The sequence below is a fragment of the Vombatus ursinus genome, unplaced genomic scaffold (assembly GCF_900497805.2).
Source record: "Vombatus ursinus unplaced genomic scaffold, bare-nosed wombat genome assembly UNPS02004428.1, whole genome shotgun sequence".
NCBI lineage: Eukaryota > Metazoa > Chordata > Mammalia > Diprotodontia > Vombatidae > Vombatus > Vombatus ursinus.
This window is the reverse complement of record NW_020944206.1, coordinates 1306573-1327365: the sequence shown is the minus strand read 5'-3', so window position 1 is coordinate 1327365 and position 20793 is coordinate 1306573.

The following is a 20793-nucleotide window of genomic DNA, read 5'->3' as shown; positions in this document are numbered from 1 at the left end:
GAATCATCAAGCAAGCAAATATCTACTGAGTGCCTACAATGTGCTGGACACTATATTAGGCACTGTGACTATGAAGGTCGTGATTAAGCTTTCGAGGAGCTTGCCATCTATCAGGGGAGACAGTGTGTCCAGAAATGAGTATATATGTAAAATAATACAAGATAATGAGAGCTGGGGACTGAAGGAATCAGGAAAATAATTGCTTGGGAAGAACTTTGAAGGAAACAAGAGTTTTCCAAAGGTGAAGGTGAGGTAGAAGTACATCATAGGCATGGAGACAGCTCCTAAGTACAAAGGCTTGGAGATAGGGTATGGAGTGTCATGTAGGAGGAATAGCCAGAAGGGGGCAGTATCATGGAATATGAGAGCCTCTCAGTAGCTGACCAAGAATCTTCTTTATGACATTCAAACAAGTGGTTGTCCAGTTTCTGTTTGGAGACTTCTAGTTAGGGGGAACTAGCTCTTTCCCCAGAGTAGCGCATTCTACTTCTAGGCAGCTCTCATTGTTAGGAAAGGTTTCCTTCTCTCAAACCTAAATCTCCATCTTCCATTTCCCTCCACTACTCCTGGTTCCACTCTCTGGTGATAAGCAGATTAAGTCTGATCTCTCTTCCACATGATATTCCTTACTTAACCTGAAGACATAAGGCATACCATAGCAGCTTTCTCCCAAGTCCTCTTTTTCTCTTAATTCCTTCAACTCATCTTTATGTGGTATTGTCTCTCTTTGACTCATCGATGGGTTGCCCTCTTTGGGCTGAAATCTAGCTTGCCATCGTCATTCCCCAAATGTGGTGCCTAGGCCTGAACACGGTGCTCCAGATGTAGCTGGTATAGGGAAGAGCATTATGGAAACAGCACCGCTTCTTTTCTGGATGCTCCAACCCTCTTAATTCAACCTAGAATAGAATGAAGGTTTGGAGATGTCATGTTACACTGTTGACTCATTTTGAGCTTATTCCACTGAAACTGTCAGACCTATCCATTTTTTTCATCACTCATTCCCTCCCCTTTCTGTGGAAAAGGGAGGCAGTGTGAGCCACAGCGGAGTAAGCACTAAACTTGTTTAGAGCCTACCTTCTCTCCATTTCTAGCTCTGTGACCCTGCTGATTTCCCTTCAACCGCTCTGTGTTTCAGTTTCCTGATCAGTGGGGAAAATTCACCTCCTAGCTGTCTCTCAGGCTCTGGATAAGAAAGGTCTTTGGTAAAAAGGGATATAAATAAAGAGCTATAGAAATGTTCTTGGCAGTGTTTCTCCTCCTCCTCCTCCTCCTCCTCCTCCTCCTTCTCTTCATCATTGACATCATCATTGTCATCAGAGTTGTCATTATATGAGGTCATTTAAAATATACCTGGAAAAAGGTTTTTTTTTTCCTTTCTTTTCTTTTCTTTTTTGAAAAAGAATGTGTGTCTCAAGTTGATTATTTAAATGATGTGTAATCTCAGATTAAGTAGCCTGCTCACTAGTTAATCAAGACTGAACACAACCCTCACAGATTTGATGAACTTATTACTTTGAGTAATTCATTTCAGCAAATGTATTTAGAAATGTATTTATAGGACTCACAGGCATTTTTCCCCTTATAAGTTCTCTGAAAAGCTGCTTTTGGAATTGTTTTTATTACTGTCTTGTTTTTATATCAGTTCTCCTCTTCTATACCAAGCTAATAATCCTATGTAATAGAGATTAGCAGAAGATAAAAAAAAACAGTTTAGCAAAACAAACTAATATATCATTGCTGTATGACAGTGTGTGCATTACTGCACATCCATAGTCCCCCTGCCTTTGCAATGAAGTTAGGGAGGTCCCTTCTCATATTTTTGGGGGGTCATTATTATTATGTAGAATTCAGTTTCTTTTCCTGTTTATATTATCACCTATATTATTTTCCTCCTCCAATTTAATTTACTTTATGTCATTTAATCTCTGATTCAGTTCATGTGTACCTGCTTTGTGCCAAGCTGTGTACTATGTGCTGAGGATACATGTGTAGAAGATGCTCCCTGCTCTTGAGTAGTTCACAATCTTATTGGGGGAGAAAACACACAAATAACATTGTGCAAAGAAACTATTTGCAGGATACGTTGGTCATAATTAGCAAAAGGAAGACACTAGATTCAGAAGGCCTGCGGAGGGCTGTCCAGAGTCAGAGGGAAGATATGTGAGACTTGTAGGAAGTATGTGGGAGAGAGGACATAAGCTTCCAAAAGACTGGAAAGGTAGGGTGGAGGGGGTCCAGGTTATGAAGTCATTCAACAAAAATTTATTAAATGCCTATCATGTGCCAGGCATTTTACTGAGAGAAAAAGAGCCCCTGCCCTCAAGGAGCTTACTTACAATCTAATGAGAGAAGACAAAACGGAAGCAGAGAAGGGGCTGGGGGGAAGGCACCTGGCACAGGGGCATGATGGAGCAATCCAGAGGAGTGCAGCTGGGTGGGAAATGAGGGATTTTGAATGTCAGAAGACTTCGTATTCGATCTTGGAGGCGATAGGGAGCCACTGAAGTTTACTGAGTAGAGGAGTGACATGGTAAGACCTGTGCTTTAGGAAGATCATTTGGACGCTTAAGTCTTCTCCAAAGTAATTTCATTGTTTCTTCTGATAGAGTAATAATCTGTTAGATCCATGTAGCATGTTTATTTAGACAGTCTCTAATTGCTAGTCATCTACTTTTTTTTAAGCCAGTTCTTTGTTACCACAGAAATTGCTTCTATGACTATTTGGATGTACATGGGACCTTTCACTTCAGGTATAGCTGCCTTGGGGTACATGCCTAGTAGTCAGATATTTGGGTCAAAGAGTTAGTTGCATTTTTTTTAGCTTTATTTCAAATTACTGAATCAATTCTGAGCTCTAGCAACAGTGAACAAGTATATCTGTCTTACTACAGCCTTTTCCTCCCCAACATTGACAATTTCTGTCTTTTGTTTACTTTGCCAGTTTTCTGGGACTCAGGTAAAGCCTCAGAGTTGACGAATACCTTATTCTATAGAAAAAGGAATGGGTTAAGAACCAAGAGATAGAAGTCTTTCTCTACCATTAACTAGCTGTGTTACCTTGCAATACTGTCCTCGTAGATCTTCATGTTTCCCTTTTCTCCTCCCTCTAATCCACTTTTTTTTTTTTTTTCGGTGAGGCAGTTGGGGTTAAGTGGCTTGCCCAGGGTCACACAGTTAGTAAGTGTTATGTGTCTGAGACCAGGTTTGAACTTGGAGTCCTCCTGACTCCAAGGCCAGAGCTCTATCCACTGCGCCACCTAGCTGCCCCCCAAATCAGTCTTTCTTATACATGCCTTGTGGTCCCATTCACCATCTTTGTGACTTACTTCATTAAGCAGAACACCACTACCTAGTCACTGCTTTTCTCCTACATTCTCTGTCTCTCCTTTTTAGACTATGAGCTTCTCAAGGGCAGGAGATATCTCACTTTTGTATTTGTACCCTCGTGACTTACCACAATGCCTGGCACATGGGAATCACATAAGGAATGCTTCATTCATTCTTGCCACTCACAAAATGCATTAAATATCTGAGAGTTAACTCATCAAGACACATCAATGCCATCCTCTCCTGATTGGTGAGAGTCCTTTAGATCTAGCTGGATCGAGATTCACCGTGTTGTATTCTGTCCATCTTCATGTCATTCGATTGTGTGTACTTCTCGCACTTTCCTCGTCTTACTCAAAGAACAGAGATGAAGTCACCGCCGCCATTTTTAGAAATGACATAGAAATTGACTGCTGTATGACTTGCCTGCCCTGTGACTCCTCAAACCAAACCATCCCTCTGTGGTCATTGCTTCTCTATATATGTTTTTTCCTCTGTTAGCCTGTAAGCTCCTTGAGGAACTCTCTTGCTTTTTTTGCATTTGTATTTCTAGTGCCTAGTATAGTGCATGCATGTGTAAGTGCTAAATACAATGCCTTTTGATTCATTGATTCCAATATAATTACACAACAGTTTTCCCAAAAATACAAGAAACCCCAAATAACTGTATAGAGATCCACTGTTAATGGGCAGGCCATGCCAATAGAATAAAAATAATGATATTGCCCAAATTAAACTATACTTTTAGTATTACATTAATTTAATTACCTAGGGAATATTTTATAGAATTAGACAAAATAATAATTAAATTTGTATGGAAGAACAAAAGGTCATGAATATTTAAGAAAATAATGAAAACGAGTAGGAATGAAGTGGTTCTGGCAACCCATGAGACTAATGGCAACTTCAAATGTAATTTTATACAAATTTGTTTTAAATTGGATACAAATCAAATTTTATTACAAAGCAGTAATTACCAAAGCTATCTGACATGTGATAAAAATGGGAAAGTAGATCAGAGGAGTGGATTAAATAACAAGGACTAGAAGCCATTGCATATACCAGTCAACTGTTTGGCAAACCCAAGAAAACAAACTCTTGGGGAGGGGACTCTTGATTTAGCAAGACTGATGAAAAATGGAAAACTTTTGGTAGGAAAGTTTAGGTCAGCAACTTACACTCTGAAACATAATAAATTCCAAATGGATAATCTATACATAAAAATTCATGAAATGGAGGATAACTTTTATAACTCTGGGTAGAGGAAAAATTCATAGCCAAATATGGGCTAGAAGAGATTGTAAAAGACAAAACAATTTAGATGAAATTTTTAAAACTTTTGCACAAACCAAATTGATGTAATCGCAATTGGTAAAAGACATAGATTGTGGGAAAATATTTGCATTAATCTTCTCTCTGATAGATGTATGACATCAAAAGTCTCCCGTCCAATCCAAATGTTTCAGAAGGAATGGGGATCAGTGAACATGCGTCTAAGCTCATGTGGGTATGTGACACCTACTTTTACAATCGTACATAATTTTTCATTAGCAGTTGTTTTGGAACTACTTTCCTTCCCATACATATAAACTATAGGAAGTTAGAAGTATAGTGTTCCCTAAACATTACAATATCTATTCAGTCTTCCAGGAGGCACCACAAATCATTTCTTTTTGTCTCATTTTGCCTCACCCAGAGTTTCCTCAGAATATGGGACATGCCTAGGTCTTTAGTGTTTTGGTTCAAAAGGTACAACTCCTGTACCGTCTCTCGAGGTAAACATTTCTTTTTCTTTTTCTTTTTTTTTGCTAGGCAATGGAGTTAAGTGACTTGCCCAGGGTGACACAGCTAGTAAGTGTTATGTGTCTGAGGTCAGATTTGAACTCAGGTCCCCCTGAATCCAGGGCCGGTGCTCTATCCACTGTGCCACCTAACTGCCCCAAGGTAAACATTTTTGCCAGGTATAGGACACCTCTTTTTATAGACAATGCAGAACTGCTGAACTAAATTAAATAGTTTCTAAATGCTGGTTTCTTTTTGCATTTCTGGTGAGTTAACCCCTTTCCTCCATCCCCTATTCTGTAAAATAATTCTTTTTTAACGGGAAGTAAAGCCAAAAATCCAGGGGAAACTTCATTGATGCAGAGAAATACTGCTCTGAGAAGTCTGTTTATTCGACTGGCTTTCTGCACGTGCATGTATTCCCATTTTTCTGCATCATGTGTGTTCCTTCAAAATGTTTCATATACTGAGTGGTATGGTACATTTCTTGAGACAAAGAGAAGGTCAACCTTCAGCGCTTTGACAGTTGTGTCATAAGGGCTATGACAGCTGTGTCCTTGATAACCCCTTCTAAGCTCCTTCATCTTTCACTTGGGCTAGTGTTTGAGGTCATGGGATTCAGATACCCTCCCTAAGTCCCCACGGTGCAGCAGAAAGAGAAATGAACCAGAATCTAAATCCCTGAGTTTCAGTACCAGCTTGGACACTCAATAATCATGTAACCTTGCCCAAGTCCCTTTCCCCTCTGATTTTTCCTAAGATGTAAGATGAGGTTTTCCAACTAGATCATTTTAAGGTTCTTTTCCAGCTATAATATTTGTAGCATTCTACATTGCTTCCCACTTCTTACTGGGAGTGGACAGTTGAAACAAAAGCAGATATCTCTTCTGTAACTTCTTGTCTTCTGGATTACATCTTCCATGGGCCAAAGCTGTACTTTTCTACCTTATTTCTTTTTGGTCCATGCATGATAATTTCATCCATGTGGAGAAATCTTGCCGTGGAAACTCTTGCTGCCGATGTGTACCAGTAAGTCATCTATAATATACTCTCTTATAGAGTTACCTGGGGGACTGACAGTTTAGGTGACTTGTCCATGGTTACAAGGCTATTATGTGCCTGAGGGATAAGTCGAACCCAGGTCTTTCAGACTACAAGGCAGGCTGTCTATCTGCTGTGCCTTAGTAATGTGCCCTAATTAAATATTTTAGATCAAATCCTCTCTTTTGCCACTTGCCGGGATCTAGGTTGAAGATGGAAAGCTAAGGTAACTAGACATGGGAAATATCCACAAAAGAGGCGAAAGCAAGAATTGATGTAATATGGATAATGCATTTCCAGATAATCCAGGGTTAACTTGAAGGTCTGTTCCAGTGATCAGATAATAAGAAGGCTTTGCCTTCAGTCTTTATGGAGAGCTCTGTCAGAACTGCTTTCAAAAGTTTGAAAAATTCATTACATTCCCTATGTGTTGAGAACTGTGTACTCTCACAAGTAATTTCATAACTTTCCTCAACTCTTAGAAGGAATACGTTATACTCTAGACCTTATTTTTTTTTCATTGGAAATGCATTTAACCAGTGCCATTTTTCATTGGTAAAATAATTAGGAAAATGTCAGTTTTCAAGAAAGATGAATCTTATAAGTTCAAAATAATTTAAACTAATTCTGATTTATGCCATGAAAATGATCAGATAAAGTAGAGATTGAATGTGCTGCTACCTTAGTGCACAACAGCTAAGTAGATACATCTATATATATCACCACTAATTTGGTTCCAGTACCTTTTCGTGATCATGAATAACCTACATGCTTTAAGCTGCCTGTAAGGGTGAGCTGGTATCTCTGTAATAACAAAGCCAACCTATTAGTGCACATTTAACATGTGCCCCATGAAACAACCTCAAAATGAATGTTTTTCTTGGTATTTCACGCACACAATGAGTGAGGATAATGCCAACTTAAAATATAATTCTATACAAATTGGTTTTAAATTTGATGCAAATTGAAATGTAGCTTCAACCAGGATGTCAGAAATTCAAGGAACTCTGTTCATGCTTTGGAAAGACAATAATGCTGTTTCTTCAACAGAGCTTTGCAGTTGTGTGGTCTGTTCAAGGTAACTGCTCGCTTTATTGCCTTTAAATTTTCTTTTCCTACATAGGGGATTTATAGTTTTGTTTCTTACTGGAAAGCAGGGCTTCCTCCTAACCTAAAAGTTGTTCTCTCATGAAACCTGAAGAATAATCCGTTCCTTACAGACCCCAATCAAATATAACATTCTGAAATCAACTTAGTGTAGACCACCGGCAGCTTGATCTTGTTCTACACTTAAAGAGTAAAGAACAAGCTTTGGGGCTCCTCTGCATGTTAGTTACAGTGAGTGTGACTCTGGGCTGACCAGGAAAACCGAGAAAGAACATGGATCACAGTATTTTTCCCCTTTGCCAGTGGAAATTCGTGGCAGGTTATCTTGTCACATGGAGTTTTATGACTGGATTGCTAGTTCCAGCATTCAGTTGCAGACCTTAATGGACAAACCAAAGCATCCTCGCTGTCAGTCTAAATCCCCTTTTCTGTTTTATGTCACTTTGTCTTGGACTTAGGTTCCATGGACTCGTGTTCCAACATGAAACACATATCCGTACTTGGTTAGCTTTGCATTAGCTTTACTGAAGGATCCACGGAGGTCAGAAGAAGTTAACAGTCTCTAGATGGCCCAAACTTTGAGTAGTGCCCTGCTTGTTAAGTCCCATCTGGTAATTTCTGAACATCTAGGATGTGACAGCTCCTCTGAGCATTTGTAGTAAACAAACTGAGCTTTAGGTTAGAGGTGAAGGGAGGAAAGATGGGAAAGGACAGGGAGATGGAAGGAGGAAGGAAGCAGGAAAAGGAAGCGGGGAAAGATATAAGCATTTATTGAGCATCTGTTATGTGTCAGGCACTTTTCAATTATTATATCATTTGATCCTGACAACAACCCTGGGAAAGCAGGTGCCATTATTATCCCCATTTTATATATCAGGAAACTAAGGCACAGAGAGGTTAAATGAATTGCCCAGTGTCACCCAACTATTAATTGTTTGAGGCTGGATTTGAACTCAGGTTTTTCCTGACTCCAGGCCCAGTCTTCTGTCTACTGTGCCACCTGGCTGCCACTTCCTTTGCTGTATACATGGCTTAAATGACATCTCTAGGTAAAGGATCATGCGTGAAGAAATCTTGCCTTGAGCTCAGCCCAGATGGTATTAATCTTTTGTAATGTTTTCTTCACCCTGGGGTCAAGAACAGGGTACTTTCCCAGGGCAGGGGTGATAGGTACATGGCCAAGGAAGCTCCAATGGCTCCCAGCCTAGACCTACTTCTGAAATAGAGCTCTAGAATTAAATACTGAGATATGAGAAACATACTTTATCAGATTCAAAAACATACTTTATCAGATTCAACTGGCCCAGAATGCAGGATATTGGATCATAAGTTTAGAGTTAGAAGGGGCCTTGTGCCATCTGATTCAGTTCCATTATTTTACAGAGGATGATACTAAGTCCTAGAGAGATGATATAAATTGCCCGAAGTCATGCAAGTCATTAGTTGCCGAGCTAGAATTAAAACCCAGGTACATCTAGAACTCTTTCTCTTCTACCTGAATTGGGTGGGTATGGAGAGAAGTAAAGGCAGAGTGCAGGAGATGAACTGGGAAAGCAGGCATGAATCAAGTCACCAGTGTTCACAATAAAGGCCAAAAGCAGATTTGAGGTGAAGGAAAGAGGTATTACAGTCAGAGAGTAGAATATCAAACTTTTAGTTCTGGAAAGTCATAGAATTCCAGGAAGACTTTAAGGCATTACCACTGAGGCAGCTAGACAATGTAGTGGCTAGTACACTGGGCCTGGAGTCAGGAATAGCCGAGTTCAAATTCAACTTCAGACACCAACTAGTTTTGTGACCCTGAGAAAGTTGTTTAACCCTGTTTGTCAGTCTCCTCAACTACAGAATGGGCATCATAACAGTATTTACCTTGCAGAAGTGGTTGTGAGGATCTACTGAGATAATATTTGTAAAGTGTTTGGCACAGTGCCTGGCAGTAGGTGTTGTATAAATGCTCATTCTCTCCTCTTCAACATGTCAATGCTTGGCTGGATTGTAGATTAAAAGCATGCCTTTGGTGTTGAAGTTGAATTGTGCCGGTGGCTTTTCTGGGTTGTCAGTATTGGTGTCTCAGGATGATTGGAGAAGATGGTTTGTAGAGAGCCAGATACTAAGTCATTCTAAAAGTAAGTGATTGAGGGTGAGGGTGACAATAACAAGAATGAAGTAAGTGTAGTATAAATGGTTTGTATTGACCTCAAAAGAGGAGAAGTATTTTCATCTTCTTCTACTTTACCCACTTCCTAGCAGCCAAATCCCTTAGATGAGCAGGAAAATGTTGCATGGTGCAAGGAAGACAAAATATCTCAGTTCCAGAGAGCGCAACTAAGAGAAATGGGGAAACATCATAGAGTCAGACTACCAAAGAATCTTGACAAGGTCCAGTGGTAGGTTCAACCTGGTAGGCTGAAGGTTAATGGGACAAAATTATCTATTATGCCAGGTTAAAAAATCAACTTTACTAGTACAAGAGGGGAGAGGCATAGCTATTTAAAAGTCCATCTGAAAATGGCCTAGGAGCTTCAGCAAACTACAAGCTTAATATAAATTGGTGTTATGATACAGTAGCTTAAAAAAGGTGGTGGAGTCTTAGGTTGTATTGAGGGAGTTAATGAGATCCAGTTCTCTTCCCTGATTAGGTCACATTTGTAGTCATATGTTCATTTCTGGGTACCACATTTTAGGAAGGATATTGATAAGTCTTAGTGTCCAGAGGAGAGTAACTCACATGGAGAAGGACCTCAAAATCATGTCATATGAAGATCAGGTGAAACAACTGGGTTTGTTTAACCTGGTGAAGAGAAGATTTAGAGGGAGTCATGAGAACTATTTGCAAGTATTTGGTGGATTGACCTGTGGAAGACAAACCACACTTATTTCACTTGACCCCACAAGGCTCAGCCAGAAACAATGGATGAAAGCTGAAGAGAGGTATAGTTAGATTCCATGAAAGAAAAAAAAATACCTCTAATAATGAAACTTACTCCAAATTGAATGACTTGCCTCTGATGGTAGTGATGTGGCCTTCTCTGGAGACCTTCATGCGGAAACTAAATGGCCATTTTGCAGCAGTGTGGATAGGGCTCCTGTTCAAGGATTAGTTAGACTAGGTGGATGGAAAGACTCTCATATTTTTGCTAAGCTTGCACTTTCAATAACCCGCCCCCCCCAATCAGGCTCCCCACATTATCTGGCAACATTTAGTTAAGATGGAGCCCCAGAAAACAAAATGGAATCCTATTATCCTTCAACCAACTCCAAACACTTTTTTCATACTTGTACAACTGACATTTCAGATATATGAAATGAAAGTCTCTATCAGATAGTAATATTTGATTAGAGCTCAGTGTTTGATTAGAGCTCAACCATGGATTACTTTTTTGAAGTTCAAGTTGAATTGGAATTGTGCTTTTTTCATTAACAGAAAATTTTACCCCTGAAGAAATTGACCTTGTTCGGTTTCCTTAATGCAGCTCGCTTAAATTTGTTCTACAGAATAATGAAATGGTAGAACAGCATTATGCCCCACAACAATAGCATGAGCATGAAAGGAAACCACCTTCTAATCTTTGCAGTGTTGTAAAGATCCTGTGAGTTCATCAACCCCAATTGTCCAGTGTATTTATGATCTTATCAATAAATGCATACATCTCCCAGTGCTGGAGATCAGAGATGTCAAACTTACAGCCCACCAAACTCCTGAGTGCTGCTGGAATTAAAGGGTATTGAAATGATTAAAATGCAATTGGGGAATGTTTAACAAAATAAATACAAATATAATAAAATGTTAATAATGTTAATTTGTGATTTTCTTAGTTAATATGTGACCCACAGGGATTTCAGTTTGACACCCCCCAGGGCACAACCCATCTGTGCCAGCCCATCCCCTGAAGCTGTTGTCGGGGTCCTCCAGAAATCTTCCCCGTGAGATACATCCAGTGTGTGTGAAGACTTCCTCGTTCTCTCTTTGCTTTGCATTGGTACTCATGTCAAATCAATGTCCACTAAATTTCATCTACTACTATGATTTTGTTTTCAGTACTACTTGACCAGGAGGACCTTTGTAGGCAAATAATAACTCCAGTCCTGAGATCAAATGCTTCAAATGCAGCCTCCTACCATCTCATCAGTCTGTTTTGATCTCTCTCTGTCCCCCATCATTCACATAGCACCTGCAATTCTAGCTCTTTAGTGAGGCCTTTATTATCTCTCAGATGGAAGTGCTCAGATAGGCTTTCCTTTGTTTGATGGTGATATCAATATTTTCATGTATGGAGTGGGCCACACTTTTGTTCAATATTCTCTTCTGTGATATTCGTCCATGTTGGGATTGCGTGTCATTAAGCTGAGAGCTCTTAGAAGGCTGAAGCTTTGTAGGCAGTTCCATCAAGCCACATACAGTTAACTATATCATAGACTCAGAGCTGGAAAGAAATAAAAACAGAGGCATTAACTGAAGAGGCAAGAAAACGCTAAGGACACTGAAAGTTGGGAAGTAGATGTCACATGACATCGCCTAAGTACAACTGCACTAAGTGCACATGAAGTGCAGTGCAAAGAAGGGGAAAGGGAACTGAGCCACGTCCCCAGGGTTTAACTGGCTTAACCGTCTGTTGGCAGCTGACTTGGAATCAGCAAGTCCTAGGTTTAGATCCCACCTCTCATACTCACTGTGCGGCCACGAGTGAGTCACATAACCTCGCTGAGTCTCAGTTTCTTCGTTATAAAAAGGAGATAGCTGTTCCCTGGGGCTTGGTTTCCAGTTCAGTGAGTTCTTTGGCTGGGATTGCTGGTTCTTGAAGGGTTTCACACATGGTCACTTCACTGCAGCTCAGGCCTTTCTGAAGTGCCCTGTCTCCTCGCTAGCAGCTTTGTCTACCATATAGCTACCCCTTCCTTCTTCGCAATTTCCCTTCATCTGTAGCCTTCCCTCACTAGAACGTATGTTCTTCAAGAACAAGCACCATCTTGTTTCCTTAATTCTGTATCCCCAGCACATAGTCAGTCCTTTTTCCAGCTATGTAAAAATGGGGAGAATAAGACCAGTAGCTGCCTCTCAGAATTGTTGTGAGCTTCAAATGAGTTAATGCTGTAAAATGTCATAGACTTTAAAGGACCATATATATATCAGTAGCTATCATGGTTATTTATTTATGCGGTATCATTTTATTTCATTTCTTTTTAGTTTATGTTATTTATGTATGAAGTAAGTGGCCCTTTTCAGGTCTGCCTCTTAGTTTCCATGGTCAGACCCTGGGAGAGAATCATGGTTCCTCTTTAACCATCTGTCCCAAACACTGTCTCCACACTCCAAATGGGGCAAACTTTCCTCCCAATAGAGGATAAGATCTTTGAGGACAAGAATAGGGTTGGTTTTTTTTTTTGCCTTTACTTAGCATAGTTTCTGGCACATAGTAAGAACTTATTAAATGATTTTTTTAAGTAGTGAATTTTTTTTCGGTAACTATCTTCGGAATTCTCCTGCTCAAGAAGCTTCATTGACTCCCTGTTGCTTCTGAGAGATCATAAACTCCTCTGTTTGGGAATTAAAACCTTTCACAATCTGGAGCCAATCTTTCTTTATATGCTTATTTTCCTTTATACCATGTCATACACCCTATGTTCCAAATGAACTGGTCACCGTTGTGTTCCTCTGCCACAAAATTCCATCCCCTTCCCCCCCCCGCCATGCCTTTGCATATTCTGTGCCCCATACTTGGAATGCTTTCCTTTCTTCTGCCTCTTGGAATCCCTTCCCTTCAAGATTTAGCTCAAGGGCTATCTTCTACAGGAGGCCTTTCCTGGGCCTCCCAATTTTCCACGCTTACCTTCCTTCAGAGAATTCTGTATTTACTCTGTGTGTGTTTATTTTTCATTTTTTGCTTCTCTGTGTGTATGTTGTTTCCCCTCCATAGAAGGTGAGCTTCTTGAGGGGGAAGACTAGTTATATTTTTGTCTTTGTGTTTCCGGGGCTTTGTTATGTGAGAGTCACGGAATGCTGCAGTCGCCAGAGGAGTTAAATGTGAGTGTGCTACATAAGGCAATGACAAGGCCTATGCTGGATGAGAGCTGTTGTGACCCGTAACAGCCAAGTAATGCAGAAAGGTGGAGTCAGGAAGGCCATTTCAGAAGCGTATGGTTGAAAAAGACAATGGGCTGGTAATGTGGCTCTATAGCAAATGTAACAAACGGGCAGCCCGTGTACTCTGTTGGTATCTTTGCAGTGTTGAGGGAATGTGAGTAAGACCCCTGGTATGCTGAGTGGATTCCCCAGTGATGAATTTAGGAGAGGACATGGACAGGAGTTGTATAGGATTAGTAGGTAGAGACGGGTTACAGTTTGCTGCATGAGAGGGAACATCAACATTGGTGCTATCATAGAACCATTGGAGTACTGTCTCAGAGTAGGTTATAGCTTATAGTAGCTTATAAATGCTTATTGAATTAAATGACAATAAAGATCAAATTTATTATGATAACCAAACTTATACTGGTGTAATCCTGGCTTATGATAATGTCTCTTCCTTTCCTAGGCAACATCTTTGGTGGTAGTCTTTTTTAATGGGGCTGCTGACCACCTCCCTATCACCTGCCGAACTTGTCATTGTTATTTAATCGAAAGGAACCTTTCTCTGAGCTCTGTCTTCTTGGCTGCCTACCCTCAAGGAAAAGGAGCCATTCCTATGGCTAACTGATGAAACAAGGTCATATTGTCACATTAAACACTTGAAAATGGCAACATTACTTACCAGATCAGTTCCTTGGGGTGGCTAAGTTTGATAAGGCTTGTGTGTGTATGCATATGCACGTGTTTGTGTGTTTCTCCTATCTACTTCATGTTCAAGAAAGAGTTGACTTAACAATTGGGACGAGAGTCAGCAGTTTGCAATGACAACTCCTGCTGACGAGAGTGTCAATATTTGCTACAGATCTACTAAATCTTTGATGTAGTCTTGTGAAACTGCAACTAGAAAGTTAGAAATGGGACCAGAGATGTAAGATTAATCATTGTTGATGTTTGATTTTCCAATGCTGGGCCAGATGAATTCATGTTGGCCTCACTCATTTGACCAGAGAGCCAACATAGGCAAGTGAAAATGGACCAGCCTAGGCGTCAAGACATCATCATGGTCATTACTCTCATCTTCATCACTATCATTTCTTCAGTACGGTAAGGTTTGCCAAGTGCCTTATGAATATTGTCTCATTTAATTCTCATAACAACCATGGGTGGGAGGTGCTTTTATTATTCCCATTTTGCTGATGAAGAAACTGAGGCTGAGAGGTTAAGTGACTTGCCCAGAAAGAGCCCTGAAACTGGTATCTGAATATCTGAAGCAGGATTTAAATTCAGGTCTTCTTGATTCTGTTGGCCCATGTAGTTTCCTTTAAGACTTGGGTTCTAGTCTCAGCTCTTTTGTTTGCAATCTCTGTGGCCTTGAAAAAGCCATTCCTATCTGGTTTCATTTTCCTAATCTGTATAATCAAGGCCCTAGACAAAAGGATGCCTGTAATCCCCCTCTTCCTCTAATAATTATGCTTAGAAGAATGTCAGTTTTTTGGAGGCAGCTTAGTGTTGTGGAAAGTGTGGGGCTGATAGACAGGAAAGACCCATGTTCTAATTCTGCTAGCTGTATGACCTTGGGCAAGTGACTGGACTTCCTCACCAGTAAAGTGGGCAGAATAGTAATAGCTGCAGCATCTTCCTCCCAGAGTTTTTGTTAGGGTAAAGTGAGAGGCTATATATAAAAGCTCTTGGTATCACTTAAAGCACTGTAGAAATATCAGCTTTAAGCCATAGGTCTTCTGAAAAGCATAACAGTCTATTGCATGAGATCATTGTGTTTCTTGTGTAATAGAATAGATGGGGACCAGCAGAGTCTGGCATTAAAGCATTAAAATAGGGTCAGCCAAAGGGTACTGGGGCAGTCCTGAGTGAGTGTTAGCAGGCTGCAGTACGGTATAAACAAGGAACCAATTGATCAGCCAGCATTTATGACACATTTACTATGTGCCAGGCACTATGCTAAGGGCTAGATATTCGAAGACAAATGGTAAACAGTTCCCATTCTCAAGGAGCTTACATTGTAATAAGGTAAGATAATATAATAATAATAACAATAATAAGTACTATTATAGCAATATTTTAATGCTTTAATGTTTACAAAGTACTTTATAAATATTATTTCATTTAATACTCACAACTCTATGAGGTAGGCGCTGTTATTATCCTCATTTTATAGATGAGGAAATTGAGACTTAGATGATATCAGTGATTTCCCCAGGGCCAGAGAGTTATTAATTGTGGCAATGCATATATCAGTATAGTTGATGTAGTAACTTAAAACTGGACTAAGGCCTTCTGGATACCTTGCATATATATGCAAGAGATATAAAAATCAAATGCAAAGTATCCTTGATGAGCAAGGATCTGGAGATGGGCATGAGGAGGAACTAGGCAAAGGGCTTCTACAAAATATGGTGTTTCAATTATGTTTCCAAAGAAACTAGGGATTTTGTGAAACCTAGGTGTGGAACACAGTGTAACTTAATTGAGGTGGTATAAAGATGTTATCAAAGAAATGCACGATCTAAAAAGAAGTCAAGCCAGGCACAGAGTGAAAATGAGAGGTAATGGATGGGTATCCTGAAGACACCTTTGCTGTACTTGCAATGTCAAGAGAAAGCAATGAAAGACACCCCCCCACACATCAGTTGGAACTCCGTATTGTGAACTCATACAAGCATACAGGTGATAGTTGTACAAGCATGAGTGGGTTAAGATTTGTATAATTAAAGAGAATAAATCACAGTAAAAAACATTTAAGTGCTTTCTTTGTGTCAGGCACTCTACTAAGCCTCAAGGATCCAAGGAAAGGCCAAGAACAAAGGCCTTGCCCTCAAGAAGCTCCCACTCTGATAAGGGAGACAATGTACAAACTGTATACCTGCAAGATTTTATATACACACACATGTATATATATGTATGTATATATAGATGGAAGGCAGTCTGAAATGGGAAAACTTTTTGAGGTGACTGGAAAGAGCCTCCTGATGGAGTGTGGGATATATATGGTATGTGAACTGAAACTTGGAATAAACAGAGGAAACTAAGAGAGCATTTTGGGAATGGAAGACAGCTTATGGCACAATGGCGCAGAAATGGGAGATAGAGTATCAGATTGACTGAGTCACAAAGTAAGTGGAGGTGGGGGGGTCAAGTTTAATTTTGCAAAAGTAGGAAGTAGATAAGTGATGAAGAGTTTTAAATGACAAAGGAGTTTATTTTTGACCCTAGAGGTAATAGAGGACCATTGGAGTTTATTGAATGGGGGAGAGGGGGCAGGTGATTTTAGAGGAAAAAATCATTGGCTAGTGAGTGGAGGACAAATTAAAGAGGGGATATACATTATGCAAAGAGCCTGATTGCAATAGTACAGGTAAGAAGTGGGGCTGTAGTTCTGGGAGTGGAGAAAAAGGGGTGTATATGAAAGACATGAAGGCAGAAGCACCAATATTTGGCAACATATTGAATACGTGAGGTGAGAGTGAGAAGTTAAGGATAACACTGAGGTTGTGAGTTTGAGTAAATGGAAAAATGGTGGTGCCCTTAACAGTATGACTGAGGTCAGGAAGATGAGGACGTTTGGGGCAAAAGTTATAAATGAGTTCTGTTGAATTTGAGATGCCTGTGGAACTCAGATATCCGAAAGGCAGTGATCTGGTGATGAAGGATAGCAGATAGACATTAGAGCTGAAGATCTAGATGAAAGAATCAACTGCATAGAGATTAAAATTGAACTCATGGGAACTGATGAGATCACCAAATGAAATGGTATGAAAGAAAACAGAACCTAGGAGGGTGCCTTGAGGGATAATTTGGTTTGTGGTCATGAATTGAAGAACCAGAAAAAGACATATAGGAAAAGAATCAGGAGGGAGCACATCACAGAAAACTCAGTGGGAAGAGACAGTGCAGAAGGATATGATCAATAGTTTCAAAGGCAGCAGAGAGGTTGAGAAAGATGAAGATTGAGAAAAGGCCATTGGATTTGGCAATTAGGACATCACTGGTAACTTTAGAGGGGGTAATTTCAGTTGGATAATGAAGTCAGTAGCCAGATTTCAGAGAGTTTAGAAGAGAGCAAGAGGAGAGGAAATGGAGGCACCTAGTGGAGACAGATTTCTCAAGGAATTTGAAGGGAAGAAGAGATATAGGAAAAAAATAAGTAGCAGGGATGATAGGATCAAGTGAGGTTTTATTTTTAAGAATGAGGGACACATGGATGTGTTGTAGGCCACAGAGAAGCAGCCAGTGCATAGGGAAAGATTGATGATAAGAGAAAATGGGGAGGACCTGACAAAGTATGGGACCAGTGGCACATCTAGAAAGGATGGCTTTGGTAAGGAGACTGGAGTGAAGAAGAAGATAGTGGGGGAAGACGTGAGAAGGAAAAGGAGAAAGGGAACAGGGAGTGCCCTTGGTAAATGACCTCAATTTTTCAATTGAATTATGAGGCAAGACACTTGACTGAGAAGTTGTTTAGAGGGCAAACTACGGGAACCTTGGGGAGAGAGAAATTTTTGAGCAGCCACTTTGGGGATTGGGAGAACTAATCAATTAAGGAGGTATAAAATGTTTACCTTGCAGCAAGGAGAACCCATTTGAGATTAAGTAACAAATATTTAGTTGAGGAACCAGTATTGTGTTTTTCTCCAACTCGGTTCATCAACATGTGAATACGAATAAAGTTGGTGGGTGATCTGAGTGATCCACAGTTGAGGCGTGGCTAGGCAGGATGGCAGTAGGACAAGGGAAACGGTGGATTTTGTAGATATGAGGTGATGAGATCCCAGATTGTCTTCAGCGTTGATGTATTACCATTATGATTATAATAATATCAGAATGTTATTCTCAAGGACAAAAAAAAATCTCCTAATCGAGTGAATTGAAAACACTCGGTGAAGAAAGAATTGAGATTATTATGTATGAAACAGTTGGTTGTTAGAATATAAAGTATAATAGATAATTATATTTTATTCCATCAGCTCTGTGCCTGCTGAGTGATAAGTCAACACTTTGATTTAACAGTTTGGCAGCACTTTCCCACTATCAACCTTCCCTCTGCCATCAGCCCTCTCTTTCCACTACACCCTCCCCAGCCCCATCCTGTCCTACTACTTTGAACCATAGAAAATAGCATACTCAGAACTTCAAGAACTAAATTCATGCCTTTGTTTATTAGTCATACAATTTGCATAGGTTATTTAACTTTTAACTATTTTTAAGTTAAATATTTTGTCGATTATTTTGCTATACTTGCTGTTGCTTTTACTTTCCCATGACTCACCACACAAAGCAGTGTTGTTAAGTGAAACAAGTCAACATGTTGACTATATTCGGCACTGCATCCCTCATGCTGTACCTAGAATCTACCACCTGTACAGTGACATGAGGGAGGCATGTTTCGCCAATAGTTCTGTACAGTCAAAATTTCAGATTTTACATGTTGCAAGTGTTGGTAGCTATTAATTGAGTGAATGTACGAAAGTATAGTCAATGGGAGATCCTCGGATGGTGGAAATCTAGAAAGATGGTTGCCTTGAGATTTTTGTCTGGAGCCCTCTAAACACCAGTTGTAATTTGCCTTTTTTGCTCCCTTTTTCTACATTTTCAATCCTATTCATTAGTAAATGTGGGACTGTTGTTCTCCCATACACACTGACACCTGCTTCTGAATCTATTATTTTAAAACTAATAACAGTTGCTCCTGGGTGCCAATATATATGTTTGAAGGTTAAATGGTCTTAAGCAATTACTGAGTGAGATTTAAAATTAGCCACTTCTTAAAGAAATAAGTGGGGAAGGAGACTTTTCAAATGCTCAGGAATTAACTCCCAATTCTGCTAAACTCTGTGTAAAATATTTCATGCGAGTAGAGTAGATGTGTTGGGAAGTACAATAACTTTAATGGGAGTGGGGGTTGGGAACTATTTACTACCTTGGGGCAGTAACTTTCTAAATAAGCAATATTCTGGTGACCTGAAAAAAATCCTCATGCTTTGCAGTGTTGCTCACCATCAGAAGAATTTATTCAATGAAAGAATAAGGCCTGACAATTTTATGGAAGAAAGCGTGTGTCCTCAAAGCATACGAAGCAAATGGATGGGGTCTGGACCTATGATTTCATTAGTCGAAGGTCTCCCAGGTTTGACACTTCCCACTGCCAACAAATATTGGCACATTCACTGCAGCTTATAGTCTTAGAGGCCTGAGAGGTTAAGTGCCTTGGCTAGAATAAACCAGTCAGTACATGTCAGAGGAAGGACTTTACCAATGTTTTCCTGACTTCAGGACCAGTTTGCTGTCCATTCTACCACTCTGCCTGGAATGGAAGCATACTAGAAATGCAGAATTCTGCTTCGTGTTCTTCTGACAGAAGATTTTCTAATAGATTTTAAAACACTTAAAAACAACAATTCCTACTCCCTCTGTTTGGAAAGGTATCTGGAGGGGTCTGTGACACAACAAAGTTAGTAGTCTCTCCTGTTTATGGAATCCTGCTGCTATTTGGATCTTTGTCAGGGGCACCATTTATAACAGAGGCAAATAATATTTAGTGCCTTTGCTATTACTGCCCCTGAAGTTCATTATCAGAAGACCATTAAACAGTGTTCGCTGTGGCTACAGTTATCAGAGAATCTCAGATGATAGAATAGGAAAATGTGTGTGAAAGACTGTTTAGAAGAGAGGCCTCAAAGCTTACCTTGATTTTGCTCAGAGAAACGTTTTTTTAAAATCAACAAACAAAAAATACAGCAGGATCATGTATTCTCTCTACCTTTTGGTCATTTTTATAATTGCAAAGAAGTGATCTGATCTCAAGAATTGTTCGCAAAGGCCTGCCACTTGCATTTTCATATTTTCTTGGCAGAAATTTTAGTGTGTGTGCAGTTATTCTTACCAAGATTTTTTTTAAAGATGAAAAAAGTAGGTGTATGGGTTGGCAATTAGCAATGCTCTCTCAGTCATCTTTTTCATAGATCATACAGTATCTTCACTTCTCGGAGTTATCTTGTAACATGATCCTTCAAATCTTTCAAAATATGGCTTAGAGTATAAAGTGTTGTGCCTTGGAGTCACGAAGATAAGTTTGAATATGGCCTCAGACACTTACTAATGATGTGATCCTGGGCAAGTCCCATAACCACTGCCTGCCTTAGTTTCTTTATCTGAAAAATGGAGATGATATCAGCCCTTACTTCTCAGTTTTGTTGCAAGGATAAAATGAGGTAACATATGTAAAGTACTGTGGAAATATATCTGCTGCTATTATTAATATGAAATCGAGATTACAAAACAGATCATGCAGTGATCTAACAATTCCATCATTAAGATTGTATCCTAAAAAATCATGAAAAGAGAACATAAGACTTATTTATATAGCAGTTCTCATAACTATTCTAGGTATACAGATGCAAAATAGTAAATAAGGAATATATCCTCTGGATATATATATATATATATATATA